The sequence below is a fragment of the Portunus trituberculatus genome, chromosome 24 (genome assembly GCF_017591435.1).
Source record: "Portunus trituberculatus isolate SZX2019 chromosome 24, ASM1759143v1, whole genome shotgun sequence".
NCBI lineage: Eukaryota > Metazoa > Arthropoda > Malacostraca > Decapoda > Portunidae > Portunus > Portunus trituberculatus.
This window is the reverse complement of record NC_059278.1, coordinates 6,800,576-6,815,575: the sequence shown is the minus strand read 5'-3', so window position 1 is coordinate 6,815,575 and position 15,000 is coordinate 6,800,576. Positions and strand designations below refer to the sequence as shown.

The 15,000-nt window shown below is 40.6% G+C and overlaps 1 protein-coding gene across 3 annotated transcripts in view; it reads left to right on the top strand.

Moving 5' to 3' along the window:
- LOC123508136 (PDF receptor-like) overlaps positions 1–15,000 on the top strand; it is a 310,821-nt gene that overhangs the window by 90,714 nt on the left and 205,107 nt on the right. The window contains exon 1 of one of the 3 annotated variants that reach the window (XM_045261652.1): positions 458–1,289. The exons of the other annotated variants lie outside the window; for them this stretch is intronic. The gene's annotated coding sequence lies outside the window, so the exon portion shown is untranslated. Of the gene's footprint in view, positions 1–457; positions 1,290–15,000 lie in introns of those variants that run through there. 3 annotated transcript variants of the gene reach the window in all.

Genomic DNA, 15,000 nt, shown 5'->3' with positions numbered 1-15,000 from the left:
ATATATATATGTATATAGCCTATAGCGCCTATATATATATATATATATATATATATATATATATATATACGATATATATATATACGAGTATACTTGAAGAGTATGTGAAGCACTGTCCAGCTTCCATCCATTAGCGGTGCAGACAATTTTATTTATAGTGGTATATTCAGATTGACTGATTAAGTGAATGACAGACACACATAACAGAATTTGGTGAAGTTCAGTGGTATTGTCAAGCAAATGCCAATATTAGTCCGTAATTTCTAAAATCTCAAAATGCAGAGAGGCGAAGCAGGGAGTGTTTTGAGCCACAACGAAAGCAGGCTCATTAGGGACAGCACGAGCCTTACACCCCCATTAGTAGCATAACACAGGCTACACACACACACACACACACACACACACACACAAACACACACAGCTCGCCGCGCTGCTCCCCCAAGCGTCGCTCCCCCAGCCTCGCCTCACAGACAGCCAGTAGGTCGGACTCGCGCGTGACGCCTCACTCCCCTTCCTCCACCCGCAGCAGCAAGGTGAGGGGAGCACGCTGCTCGACGCTCCCTCCTGACGGTGCAATGTTCCAATCTCGGGACCGATTGCGCTCGACCGCTTCGTACCGCTAAGAGGTAGAGAGTGCGTTAGAGAAAGAGTCCAAACTAGTAATGGGGAAACAACAATTGTACGCAATTTAGGCGTTGAAATGAGCGCCAGTTGAAAAGTGTGATCCACGAGGACCTGGACGCTCCTTCTCCCGCGTGTTGCGCCTGATGATGATGCGGGCCTCAGGCATCTGGTGGGGATTTAGTGGGGCGGCCCATGGTATTCCCGGATTATGACCTTTTGTGCGGAATATTGAACTCCCTCCAGCCCAAAAACCTGTGTGTGAGATAGCGCGTGAACCTCAACCATACAGAGGCATCCGCCTCACTCTCCCGCGTCGTGGCAGCAAGAAGGGAGCGGGAGGTGCATGTGTGTGAGAGGCGGCAGTGGTGGCGGCGGCGGTACTAGTGACGGTGACGACGGTGGTAGTGGCGGTAGCGAAAGCGACGGTGAAAGTGTTTGTGGTGGTTGTAGTGGTGGTAAGGGTGGTGACCTGCGTCTCACGTACACTAGTATCCTCGAACTCGCAAGTAAGGTCGAGCAGCATATCCTGGCGCCTCTCCCCTAGTGGCCCAACATGCTACTCGTCCTGCTATCCTCGTGGTCCCTGTTGTGTCTGCCGCCTCCTTCTGCTACTAGTTCTGCTGCTGCTGCTGCTGCTGCTGTTGCCTTTAGATTAGTCTTCTTAGGTAAGTGCCACTTTGATACCTTCTTATCAACCTTGATAGTTACGTGATAGTTAAGGGGTTCCCTCAGCAAACGAACAGAGAAACAACAATAAATGAAATGCCTAATGTATGCTTGGTTTTCAAGAAAGGTTGAGGCAGGACATAAACTTTTCATTGGTAACTCCAAACACAGAAGAAAACACACGTACAAAGAGGAAATTTTTTTAACCGATAAAACACTCATTTAAAGGGAGAAAAAATAATGGTCACGTATAGCAAAGGATGATGGACGTGTTCTTCATTGCCAGATGCAGAGCACAAATGGTAAATGACGAGTTGGCAGAGGACATATTTTCCTTTAGATCAGATGAAGAATAGGTTTGTGTGAGTTTTATAGCTATAGTCTTCTCGATACCAATCGAGGCTGATGACAGTAATGGTGGTGGTAATGGCCGTAACAGTGACAGTGATGGTAGTAATGGTGGTGGGTGATGATGGCAATTGTGCTGCAAATGGAAGGGGTGTTAACTGTGTTGATGGTAATGGTGACAGCGAGATAGAAAATGGTGACGAGTAATGATAAGTAGAGATGACAAAAATGAAGAGACTTGTGATGGTAATGGTGATGGTGGCAATAATGCAGGGATGACGAAGATGATGATAGTGATGACAACAATAGTAACAGTGAAGTATCATTAGTTGTGGTTACAGCAAGAATGGGGAGCGAGAGGAGAAACGTTACGAAAAGAAAAATGATGATGACAAAATGATTGAAGTAGTGAGAGTAAATAAGATGCCATTCACAACGTTAATGGGGGTCAATGTGTACTGTAAGAAAAGAACGATGGAAGACGGGATGGGGGTGGCGCCAAGGGTGGACAAATAAAAAGAAACATCACGTGTCGCGAATAATGTGAACGCAAGGAGAGCCGGAGAGAGCATCCTATGTTTTGAGCGCGAGACCTCACAGGTGTTGAGGAAAACGAGAAATATGAACCACAAGATATATACGACAGTGATAGGGGATGCTGGGAGTGAGGAAGCGAGATGTGAGGGACAAGGATGATAACAGAGATGGGAAAGTGATCAGGGATGCTATACTAGAGATGGGAAGGGGAAACTCAGGATGTGATAGCTTCTCTTCCACGTGAGATAAGGGGCGAGGGTCATGATATGGGGTAACATGGATGGAAGTGTGATAGACAATGTCCCTTAGAGAAGAGTGACCTTGGAATGATGGGTTGTGAAGGGAAGGGGAGGAACAGGGTGAGGAATGGAGGCGCCCCTTTTCTGTTAGGTAAGTGTGCCCTGAGGAAAGAGGGAGGTGGAGGGGTGAGGAGGCAAGTACACAAGCTTCTGAAAGGTAGGAAGGGACTCTTCTTCAGCCTAGCCTTAGGAAAATCAATATCTAAGGGAGATAAAAAAAATATTCCATAGTCTCCCTTTCTCTCATTCTAAAAAAAAAATCAATAAAAAAGGATGTAGAATTTAAAATGAGATTCTGTTCTCTATGGAAGTACTCTTTTTCCTATTCCCTTCATTTTTCATTTATTTTCCCTTTAGACTTGATCTTTCACTTTAACTTTTCGCCTCTAATTTCCTCTTCTTGTTCCAACGCTTTCTTTCCCACCCTCTTTCTCTCTCTCTCTCTCTCTCTCTCTCTCTCTCTCTCTCTCTCTCTCTCTCTCTCTCTCTCAGATAATCTAAGTCCATTTCCTATCCACACGCTTCCTTCTCTGAAAATGAATTAGTTTCTTTCATATATCTTGCCCTCATCTCTCGTTCTTTGACGCGTGCTCCCTTGTTATATCTTTCTCCACCTCAATAATTTTCCTCCATTCCCATTTTTTTTGCATTCCTTTCCATTCATCATACCTCTTCATTTCTCATAAGGTCTTTACTTTTTCCATCTCTCTCTCTCTCTCTCTCTCTCTCTCTCTCTCTCTCTCTCTCTCTCTCTCTCTGTCGAATCGTTCATTTTCACGCCCAGGGTAATTTTCTCAACCATCCTTCCATCTTTCTCACTCTTGTTATGATCAAGCAAACAATTCCAGGTCATTTCACCCCATAAGGTCGCGTGGTAATAAGTGACAGCCACGTATATAATTTTGGTAAGTTCCTTTAGTCCAATATTTTTATTCACGAGATTATCTTTCTTCTTTTATTCTATTTTTTTTTTTTTTGCTTTCCGTGTTTATTTTACAACCGGAAGTAACTCACTCAAAAGCTCAACCTTATTCCTTCCTTTTTTCTTTTCATTTTCATCTTTATAACTCTTCCAGACTTAAAACAATCCATAAAATAATAAACAGGAAAAAAAAAATTCTAATCAACGGCCAACCTCAATTTACAACCTCTAGAGAAAAACGTGGGAAACTGAAACTAAAAGATGAAAAAAAGACGGCAACTAATCAGCGGCATTAAGGGGGAGGTCACGGCCACACACAGGCGCTCATTGCAAGAGGCCTAATGAAATACCAAGACGTCACTAAGGCAGAGCTCAGCCGCCGCCCGCACCTTCAGGCAAATCTGCTCCTAGAAGCCCAACCATCCTGAGAGAGAGAGAGAGAGAGAGAGAGAGAGAGAGAGAGAGAGAGAGAGAGAGAGGTAAGCTATGTGAAACTTAAGAGCCCGCTAATTAATATATGGTATTGGTGGTGGTGGTTGTGGTTGTGGCAATAGTGATGGCGGTTAGTAGTAGTAGTAGTAGTAGTAGTAGTAGTAGTAGTTGTAGTTGTAGTTGTAGTAGTTGTAGTTGCAGTATTAGTAGTAGTGGTAGTAAACACTCATTATCCATAAAACAAACAAACAAACACACACACACACACACACAAAAAAAAAAAAAAAAAAAAGATTCCTTGATTAGAAAAGTGATTACATTAATTTCTCACATTCTTAACTCTCTTCCTAATGGCGTTCCTTTGAATCTAACTTTATTCCTCACTCAAATTTACCCTTTTATGTAAATTTAGGGATTGGATTAAAACACCGAACTCGTCTCTCTCTCTCTCTCTCTCTCTCTCTCTCTCTCTCTCTCTCTCTCTCTCTCTCTCTCTCTCTCTCTCTCTCTCTCTCTCTCTCACCATATAAAGACTCATGCCCAGCTCTGTTAATCCGTACTCTAAACCGATTTCTAACCCAGATTAATTTTGAATGTAAAGGACGCACAAGTTAAATGAACCCTGATTAAGAGATGGTTATTGCCGCAAGAGTCGTTCAGAAGTTTTATGTTCCAACGAAAAGGCAGAGACGGAGGAAGCATGTGTGTGGTGGTGGTGGTGGTGGTGGTGGTTGTGGTAGTGATGGTGGTGGTTGAATAGTAGCAGCAATCTAAGCTGTGACATCTTAGCGTAACAAGGCACTCTCATACATTCTCTCCTCCTCCTCCTCTCTCTCTCTCTCTCTCTCTCTCTCTCTCTCTCTCTCTCTCTCTCTCTCTCTCTCTCTCTCTCTCTCTCTCTCTCTTTCCAAACTGTATCAACATGTTAGTATACCTGAACAAGTTCATCTCTCTCTCTCTCTCTCTCTCTCTCTCTCTCTCTCTCTCTCTCTCTCTCTCTCTCTCTCTCTCTCTCTCTCTCTCTCTCTCTCTCTCTCTCTCTCTCTCTCTCTCTCTCTCTGTGTGTGTGTGTGTGTGTGTGTGTGTGTGTGTGTGTGTGTGTGTGTGTGTGTGTGTGTGTGTGTGTGTGTGTGTGTGTGTGTGTGTGTGTGTGTGTGTGTGTGTGTGTAATGTGTGTATGTGTGTGTGTGTGTGTGTGTGTGTGTGTGTGTGTGTGTGTGTGTGTGTGTGTGTGTGTGTGTGTGTGTGTGTGTGTGTGTGTGTAGTATGTATCTATATATGTAGCTCTTTGTACATCCGTGTGTCTATCTATGCATACGTTCATCATTTCAATAAAGCTAAAATATAGTATCAACAATATTCTCATTTGAGCAAGACACAATTCCATCTCACAGATTACCTGCAAAATGTGCAGCTTCAACAATAATTAAATAGAGAATTATTCATGAAAGAAACATCAATGATAGCAGCAGGCCATTAGATGAAACTGTGCCGCCTAATAAATAAGGATCCTTCCAAGTATCCTATACATCAGTGGATCAAGCAAAGGAAACATTATCATTAATGTACTGTTATCCATGTGCTAGTCTACCATAAGATACTGACCACATGTACAAAAAAAGAACATTTTGATACAGGAAAGCCATTTCATTGCCATTCCACGGATTTATAAAGAATTAGTCACTAAAATTCAAATTAAATTCAGTTACCTAAGTGCCTTTGCCAATAAAAAAAGGTAACTACTTTTTGCCGTCATCTCACCAAATTCTGGTAACAGTCCGCTTATAGAAACATTATCTTGTAGATCATATATATATATATATATATATATATATATATATATATATATATATATATATATATATATATATATATATATATATATATATATATATACATATATCAATTAATTGATCTACATAATATCTAACATTCTGTCCACACCATTAGCTATTGAGCATAAAACTGACTTTTTACGAGGCATAACGAGGTTATCCCCCGAGGCATACAAACGCAAAAAAAATCTGAAAATGGAAAACTGAATGTTGAGACAATCACACAATGGTAATATATAAAGGGAATTCAATTTGCTGATGAAAAGGAACCCGAGAATGTTCAATCGCGCGTACATGAGCGACGGCAGAGAGAGAGAGAGAGAGAGAGAGAGAGAGAGAGAGAGAGAGAGAGAGAGAGAGAGAGAGAAAATTCATATGAGAGCATTGATAACCATTGCTTGCTTATTGCCAATTGGACCCACTGGTACGTGATCAAGTTACTGCAAGCTTGCCGCTTCTTTCTGTTCTCCTAGACTAGTTTGTAAGAAGTGAAAAAAAATTTCACCTGTAACATACAAAGGAATACAAAAGAAGACAAACAGCAACAGACCCTTAGGTCCTTACTAAGCTGTTTGTGGAGACCATCTACTAACTACCAGTGCATAATTCCCACAATCTTACCATCTACGATTGAAACACACACACACACACACACACACACACACACACACACACACACACACACACACACACACACACACACACACACACACATACATACCATTAATCCCGAACAGAGGTAGTCCACAAGAAAGGGGAGTCGAACACAAAGCTGTAAAGGATTTAACTCCGATATCAGGCAATCACGGGCGAGGTTGGTGACGGTAACAGGCAAAAACATCTATTCGTTCGCATCACCACGCACATCACCACGCGAGGAAGCAGGCGAGGGAAAAGGGATGAAAGACGAGGAAATAAAGCAAGGAGGGAAAGAGGAGAGACAAAAGGTAAGGTCGGTGGGTACGATAAGGAAAAAGAAAAAAATAATGTAATTAGAAGTGTTTGTAGTGATAAGACGGTGAAGGCAGTGTTGGTGGTGGAACTAGAAGTGCCTGTGGCTATGTGGTAGTGGTGATGAAATTGAGGTAGTCATTTTTTTTCTGTAAGAGGAAGAATTACCAAGGCCATAAAAATGAAAATTATAAAAAAGCCCACTTGAATTGTAATCTCTATAAAAGAATAAAAAGAATTATTAAAAAATCAGGGATAAATGTCTTGATACCTCTCTCAAAAGAAGTTAAGTCGGAGAAAGATGGAGATATAGAAGCAGGCAGGAGTTCCAGACTAGTCGTGTAATGGAAAGTTTTTTTTTTTTTTTGTGGTGGTGGTTGTAAAGAGAGGAATGTTTTAGATTGCAGTATTGGTTGTCCTTTTATTTTCAAGTCCATAAAATCCAAAACTCTTTTCTGGAAGGGAGCTATACAGGTAATGATGGTGATGGTGGTGGTAGTGGTGGTGTGGCCAAGAATCAGGAAAATTGAACGTCTTTTCAGCTCCATAAAATCTGAAACTCCTTTCCTTCCCTAAGAAATTGAAACCTTTTCCCACGCAATTGCTCGTACACGTAAAGGAAATAATAAAGTTTAAGTGGCAATAAATACCTAAGTTTTCATTGTATGCCACTTGTACTAAATGTTCACTCCCAAAACCACCCGAAAACGATCCCAAATTACTTTCTCACAAGCAGTTTCCATTTTCTTTTCTTTTCATCTTTCTGTTCTACACACATTTGTGTTGAGAAACTTGTATGTTGAAACAATATGCGACATGATCTTGACTGAAAAAAAACTTTTATAACTTAAAAGACTCGCTCATTTCATTTTCTTGCTTCCTGGAAAGTTACACGGCCACATCATGTCCTTCATGCTGATGTAATAGATCTTGTAATACATACAGCTGTTTCTCTCTCTCTCTCTCTCTCTCTCTCTCTCTCTCTCTCTCTCTCTCTCTCTCTCTCTCTCTAAACTTCAAGACATGTGCATTGCGCAACTGACTTCTCTCCTCATCTCATTACGAGCAAAGTGCGGCAATTCACTACAAAGACTCGGAAACAAAAACACACTTTCTTTACAAGCAGGAGTCACTAAGTAACGCACGACTCTTGATTCGGGAATCCATGCATAAACATTACCTTTAGATTCAATTCCCAGTATAAGCGAATTCAGTTGCGCCTCTCACCGTGTTGACTCAACAGAACCACTAATGCAATAGGTCATGCACGTTCCTGACAGTGAAAGTATTTGAGAGTTACGGACAAAATCTACAAGTCTCACGTAAATCGCTGCTACTCGTTGAAATGTGGGCTTAACTTCCAGACGGGTGCAGGAATTCTCTTGGTGCTTTAAGATTCATAAGTGCCTTCAAAATCCTATAATGAGAGTTTAGGGATACATGACAGAGCTGTGGGAGCTTTGGGACTTTTGCAGAGTCTGGAAATAACAGGGAGGGAGGGAAGAGCAATGGTAATTACTTAGCCAACCTATGTGTGATATATATCATTGCTGTGTGCTGTATAAGACAGCACCTGTGAGAATGTACTAAAGAATGTAGTGTTTTCTATAATCATGTAATCTTTAACATTTTTTCGCTTATTTGATACTAGTCTAATGAATGAAAATTCTGTCTCTCTCTCTCTCTCTCTCTCTCTCTCTCTCTCTCTCTCTCTCTCTCTCTCTCTCTCTCTCTCTGCAAAGCACAGACCACCTGCATCTAGTGATAAGAGCCATATGCTACATCCGTCTGGCGAGCAGGCTTCACCTTTGCTTCACCTCGAAGCGAAAAGGGAAGCAAGCATTCCTCAGTTAAGAGAGAAAATTTAAATGTACACACTAATATTTCTGCATAAATAACCATACATACATTTATCTCTCTCTCTCTCTCTCTCTCTCTCTCTCTCTCTCTCTCTCTCTCTCTCTCTCTCTCTCTCTCTCTATATATATATATATATATATATATATATATATATATATATATATATATATATATATATATATATATATATATATCTTATCTATCTTTCCATTTCCTTAACTCCAAAACAAGCTCCCGATCCTACAAAGTACAAACAAATGGAGCAGGATGAGTAGCGTTCCGGTGGAGGCAGTACTGCACTGAACAAATGTGTAAATAACAGGAGGGTGCAGCAGGAGGGAGCGTCAGCGTTGGGGTTCGTAGGGGAGGAAGAAGAGAATGGGATAAAATTACACAAGCTACTGACAAGTATGAATGTTCGCCAAATTCACAAACTCAGTGTTGTTAAAAGGAACATCTGAATGTTTCATTTATAATGAGGCGCATCTGGCAGACTTAATTTACTTAATTTGACTCATTTCTTTCAGCTTATTTTCATATCAGTTGTAAATAGTTCCCTTTAAAAGCGGACGAAAATATTATAAGTATGCAATAGGCTTGTTTTATTTTCATCCATGGCTGCTTGTTTCTATTCGCGAAAAAGATAATATCCACTAACTCCTGACGACATTACAAAAACTTGTTACACATTCGCCATTACATAGCTACATCCTATCCCCTTATGAAATACACTAAAATATATTTGTTACACTTGAAGCCAGTAGTAAATTTATATAATACTTAGCCAGCATTCCCCCAAGTTGTGAAGGTAGTGGTGGGAACGGAGATACTCGTACCATGACAAACACAAACATGCCCCCAAAACCACTGCCAGCACAAGCAACGTGACCTACATTCCTGTAAGAGGCAGAGGAGACAGGGGAGAATCACCATGACAGGTACACACCCCAGCCACTGCCAGTACACACAACAGCTATGAAACAACAGGAAAAAACAGAGCAACGTTAGAATAGGGAGCGGTAAGAGGAGCGTTCTCCACCACCACCTAGTTCACGGAGAAAAAAAAAAAAAAGAAAAAAAAAAAAGATATACGTCGCGCTCACCCGCAGGCGGCACAAACCCAAAGCTGCCTACATGAAACGTGATACAGAGGCTTGTTTTGCTGCGTTCGATCACCCATTGTGCGCGTCACCCAACGATGCATTCTTTTCCTTACATAATGAGACCAACGTATACCTACACACAGCGACACCCACACACACACACACACACACACACACACACACACACACACACACACACACACACACACACACACACATATGCATACGAATAAATGCCGCATTGACATGAACGCCAAACACGACAGGACTAGCCGCAGTTTTAATCCATAAATTAAAACTTTGGGAATTTTGTCCAAAAATGCAGGTCTTTTTCAAACGCAAGCATTTCGATTCAATTCAAAATGTCAAAAAAAAGCTAGAAAACATCACACACATAAATAAACACTCACACACACACACACACACACACACACACACACACACACACACAGATACAACGTGCATACTCAAGCATCTGTAATAACACTCGTTCCATTAAGCCAGCCAGTACGAGTAATTGTTGACAGGCATTAATATCCCAATATTAGATGATAACATTGATGTGAGGGAGGTGGATGACCAGCTCCGTAGGCTAAAGGCGGAGAAGGCGTGCGGTCCCGATGGTTTGTCTCCAGGCCTATTAAAAGTGTTACCTCCCATTGGATTGTTACCATAACTGCCTTGTTTAATGCCATCTTTATGACAGGTTGTTATCCAGAAGCGTGGCAGATGGCAAAAATGTTCATGGTGTTTAAGCGGGGTGTTAAGACGTGCGTAAATAACTATCGGGGTATAAGTGTTATTAATAGTATGGCCAAGCTATTTGATATGGTAATGTGTGCCAGGCTTCAGCGTTGGTTTGTACCTTACCGTGAACAAGCAGGTGCTCAAGCCAACAGATGATGCGTAGAACATATTGTGACTCTACGGTTGTTAGTAGATACCGCCAAACGTAAGCGTCAAAAGTTATTTGTCACGTTTGTAGATTTTAGTAATGCATACGATCGTGTGCCAAGGAAGCAATTATTTGATATTTTAAAAAGTCTTGGTTGTGGGGTTGTGATGTTGATTACTATCATTGCCATGTATAGTGTGACGCAAAGTGTGCTGGGTACTGTAGTAGTGACAGCCACGGTGTAGGGGTCCGCCAGGGCTCGCCTACATCATGTTTGCTCTTTATCATATTCGTTAATGATATTATTAAGTTGATAAAAGAAAATTGTGAACCAGATGGTTTCCTGTCGTGGCTGCATATTCTGGTACTCATGGACGACACGGTGCTGCTCGCCACTTCGCGTGCTAGAATGATTGAAAAAGTTAAACTTTTAAAGCAGTTTTGTGATAGAAGGAACATGAAGATCAATCAAAGTAAAACAAAGTTTTTGTGATATGTGGTACTGAGGAGGATAGACTGACTTTAAATGTCGATGATGTGTTTATTGATTTTTGTGAAAAATATATGTATCTTGGAAGTGTGTTTACTAGTCAAGGCTCTGTAACAGCTGATATAATGACACACGCAAATAGCAAAATATGTCACATTTTAAAGTTTGTATCTTTTGTAAAGAAAAATAATGATGTTCCTTTTTATGTTAAGCGCAGAGTGTTCGACGCGGCGCTCGTGTCGTCTGTATTGTACGGGTGTGAGTCATGGCTGAGTGGTGACTTCAAACCCATCAACAAATTGTATAACTGGGGCCTTAAGCAGATGTTGGGGGTTCGTATCACTACTACTAACTTTTTGTGCTGCATTGAGAGTGGGTGTCCCTCTCTTGCTGACATAGTAAAGGGTAGACAGAAAATTTTTCAAGCGTATGTGGCAATAAAGGCAACATGTAGACGACGACCCTTTAGGTTGTCTCTCAATTGTCTCCCTCCGTTCCTCGTGCTTTTATCACTACATATTCCAAAGACTCACCTGCCTTCCACTTACCTACACACACTTCCACTTATACTTCTCGTTAGTGTGGTGGGAAGAAGAGTAAAGACAAATGAGTAAGGAGTCTTTATAAGCAGAAGCACATTGGTATTCGTATAGCTGGTGATCTTCAAATAGGAAACATGAGGAGGTGTGCACGGGTGAAGGAGAGAGAAAAGGGAAGAGGAGGTATGCTAAATTAGAGAGGGAGAGAAAAAAGTGCAGGATCAGAGGAGAGAGAATGGTAATGATGTGCCGGAAAGGGATAGATAAAAGACACAAAGAGATACACTTTTGGGTATGAGGATTATTTGAGGCCATATTTAGGACACAGGAGAGCAACACTATGAAACTGGAGAGGAACATAATGGTGCTGCATCATAACGAGGATACCAAAAAAGACGTTTATGAAAAAAAAAATAATAATAAACTAGTGATGGGAAAGATAAAAAGAGAACGTGTGTGTGTGTGTGTGTGTGTGTGTGTGTGTGTGTGTGTGTGTGTGTGTGTGTGTGTGTGTGTGTGTGTGTGTGTGTGTGTGTGTGTACTTTTCTGCCACCACTCCAAAATTCTCTTTATCTTCCGCCAATATCCCCTCTTCTCCATATCCCCATTTCCTGTCCTATCTCTCCCTGGACGTTTCTAAGCCTCTCTCTCTCTCTCTCTCTCTCTCTCTCTCTCTCTCTCTCTCTCTCTCTCTCTCTCTCTCTCTTTCACCCGCATATACTATCTCCTCCTCCTCCTCCTCCTTTTCTCCTAAAATACTCCTCGGCGCCCACATTTTATGTAACCTCTTCCAATTTTACAACATATGCCTCTGTTTCCGACACCCACAAAAAACTCAAAACAAAAAAAGTGAGGAAGCTTTTTTTCAGCAAAAAGATGCAAAAATATGTACTTCAAAGAGACAAGGTAAGTAAGAGGGTAGGCGAGTGGGTAGGTAGAAAAGAGAGAGAGAGAGAGAGAGAGAGAGAGAGAGAGAGAGAGAGAGAGAGAGAGAGAGAGAGAGAGAGAGAGAGAGAGAGAGAATGAAACTATTTTTCTCATAACTCACTTTAGTTATTAACATCATTAATTAAGAAAATCCTCTTCAAAATACTGTAAACACACACACACACACACACACACACACACACACACACACACACACACACACACACACACACACACAGCCCTTCCAGGAAACTTTGATTAACATAAAAACATCTGTAGCAAAACTTCTGACCGCTCTGATTCAACTTGCGCAAAATAAAAGATAAAAAGAAACAGGAAAACACCGCAATAATGAAAAACTCCGAACCATGCATGAAAAAAATGGGGCAATATTAGCACATAAACATTACATACAGAGGTATGAAGAGCGGCAACTTTAGACGTAATGAAAGAAATTAAGTGAAGTATTATGATTAGTTTAAAAAAAAGTAATGTTGAATATTTTGTTGAAGAAATTAAAAAGTAAACATAAGAAAATATATATATAGTTAAAATCTTAGAGAAAAAAAAAACGAAAAATGTATTACTCACATGAGGAAAGAAACAATTAAAAAATAACATCCGGACATTTGACGCTTACAAATGATGAACGGAATGTTGATATTCTTTCTCTATAAACACTTATATGATTTAATTTCACAGATGTACCTTTGTTTTCACGTTTATGACTCTCGTGCTTGTTAGCGTACTGTCTTCCTTTGCAGGAAGCTCTCATGAGAGAGAGAGAGAGAGAGAGAGAGAGAGAGAGAGAGAGAGAGAGAGAGAGAGAGAGAGAGAGAGAGAGAGAGAGAGAGAGAGAGAGAGAGAGAGAGAGAGAGAGAGAGAGAGAGAGAGAGAGAGAGAGAGAGAGAGAGAGAGAGACTGAGACATGGTAAGATTCATAAATATAAACATACTAGACATACAGACAGACATAAGTAAATAAGTTGAAAGATAGATAAATATATACAAAGACAGATAGATCGACATATAGTTATGAAGGCAAATAAGAAGACATAGTCTGATGGAAAATGGTGTGTGTTTCACTGTTTGATCTGCTGCAGTCTTTGACGAGACAGCCAGACGTTACCCTACGGAGCGAGCTCAGAGCTCATTATTTCCGATCTTTGGATAGGCCTGAGACCAGGCACACACCACACACCGGGACAAAAAGGTCACAACTCCTCGATTTACATCCCGTACCTACTCACTGCTAGGTGAACAGGGGCTACACGTGAAAGGAGACACACCCAAATATCTCCACCCGGCCGGGGAATCGAACCCCGGTCACCTGGCTTGTGAAGCCAGCGCTCTAACCACTGAGCTACCGTGTGTGTGTGTGTGTGTGTGTGTGTTTGAGACAACCGTTATTCTTTTTCCTTTCTGTCTCCAGTTAGTTTTGAAAAACGTCACTCTTTTTCTATCTGAATTTTTCCCTTACATTTTTTGTTTCTAGTTTCGCACAAATGAACCTTACAAGTCTGCGCAGTTATTCATTTATTTTTCTAATGCCGTGCAGGGAAAGCGAAATTGAATAATACACCCATGAATCATGCTGCAAGATTAAACTTCATGGAAATAAGTTAAAACAAATAAAATTTCAAGTCAAATTAATTTGAAAAGAAATACGATCACTAAAATCATATTTCACGAGTCTCTTACAGTTCCAGACGCGACAGAAGAGTAAATGTTGAGCTACTTAACACAAACCTGCTTCCACAATTATGGTTATTAAATTAGTGGATACAATTTCAAGACTATTTCCTAAGATTTGTCTTATAATCTAGAAGACATACAGAGAGTTAATGCAATGTTTATCAAATATTAAGAGATTTGATTAGCATTACCTTAATTTACGAACAGGACTTCTCCATCGGCTATTAATTCCTTAACTATTGAATGATTGCCTAGTAAATGTTTCCATGTTGTCTTCCTCTATCATGATTAATCTCTTATTATTTTAACGGTATGCGGTTCTGATGAGCATTCCGTTATTTTACAAGGTGCCTCGTATCTCCAATAGCTAGGATACTGGTCTTATTGAAAAAAAAAACAAATAATCTCTCCTTATTTTTTGCTTCGTCACTGGCTGGTTTTCGCAATACTTTTATCCTTTGTTAGATATAATTACACTGGCACCTCCCTTATTCTTGGAACGTGATATTTTCCTACATTCTTTTACTATTTCCTAGCCTCTCTTTGTCCGCAGTTTTTGCCACAAGACGTCTGGCAGCATCTTTTCTTTGCACTTTCTCTTCCTAATTAACATTTCTGTCGAAAGCCACTGTTTTCATTCACGCCGCTTCCTTTTCTTTTTTTTCCTCGTTCTTTACTGAATTTCCTTTTGTCTGCGTATGTTTCTCTCCCACGCCATCCATCCCATTGCCTACCTCTAACAAGTCCACGAGAAAACTCCATGATTTGTGTATCTCTTTCTGAACTCTCGCTGTTCTTTCCTGAGTTTTCACTGCCTTAAACTACGAAAAAAAATCCTTCTTTTCATGTTTAGTTATTTTTTTAGTAATATTTTGAC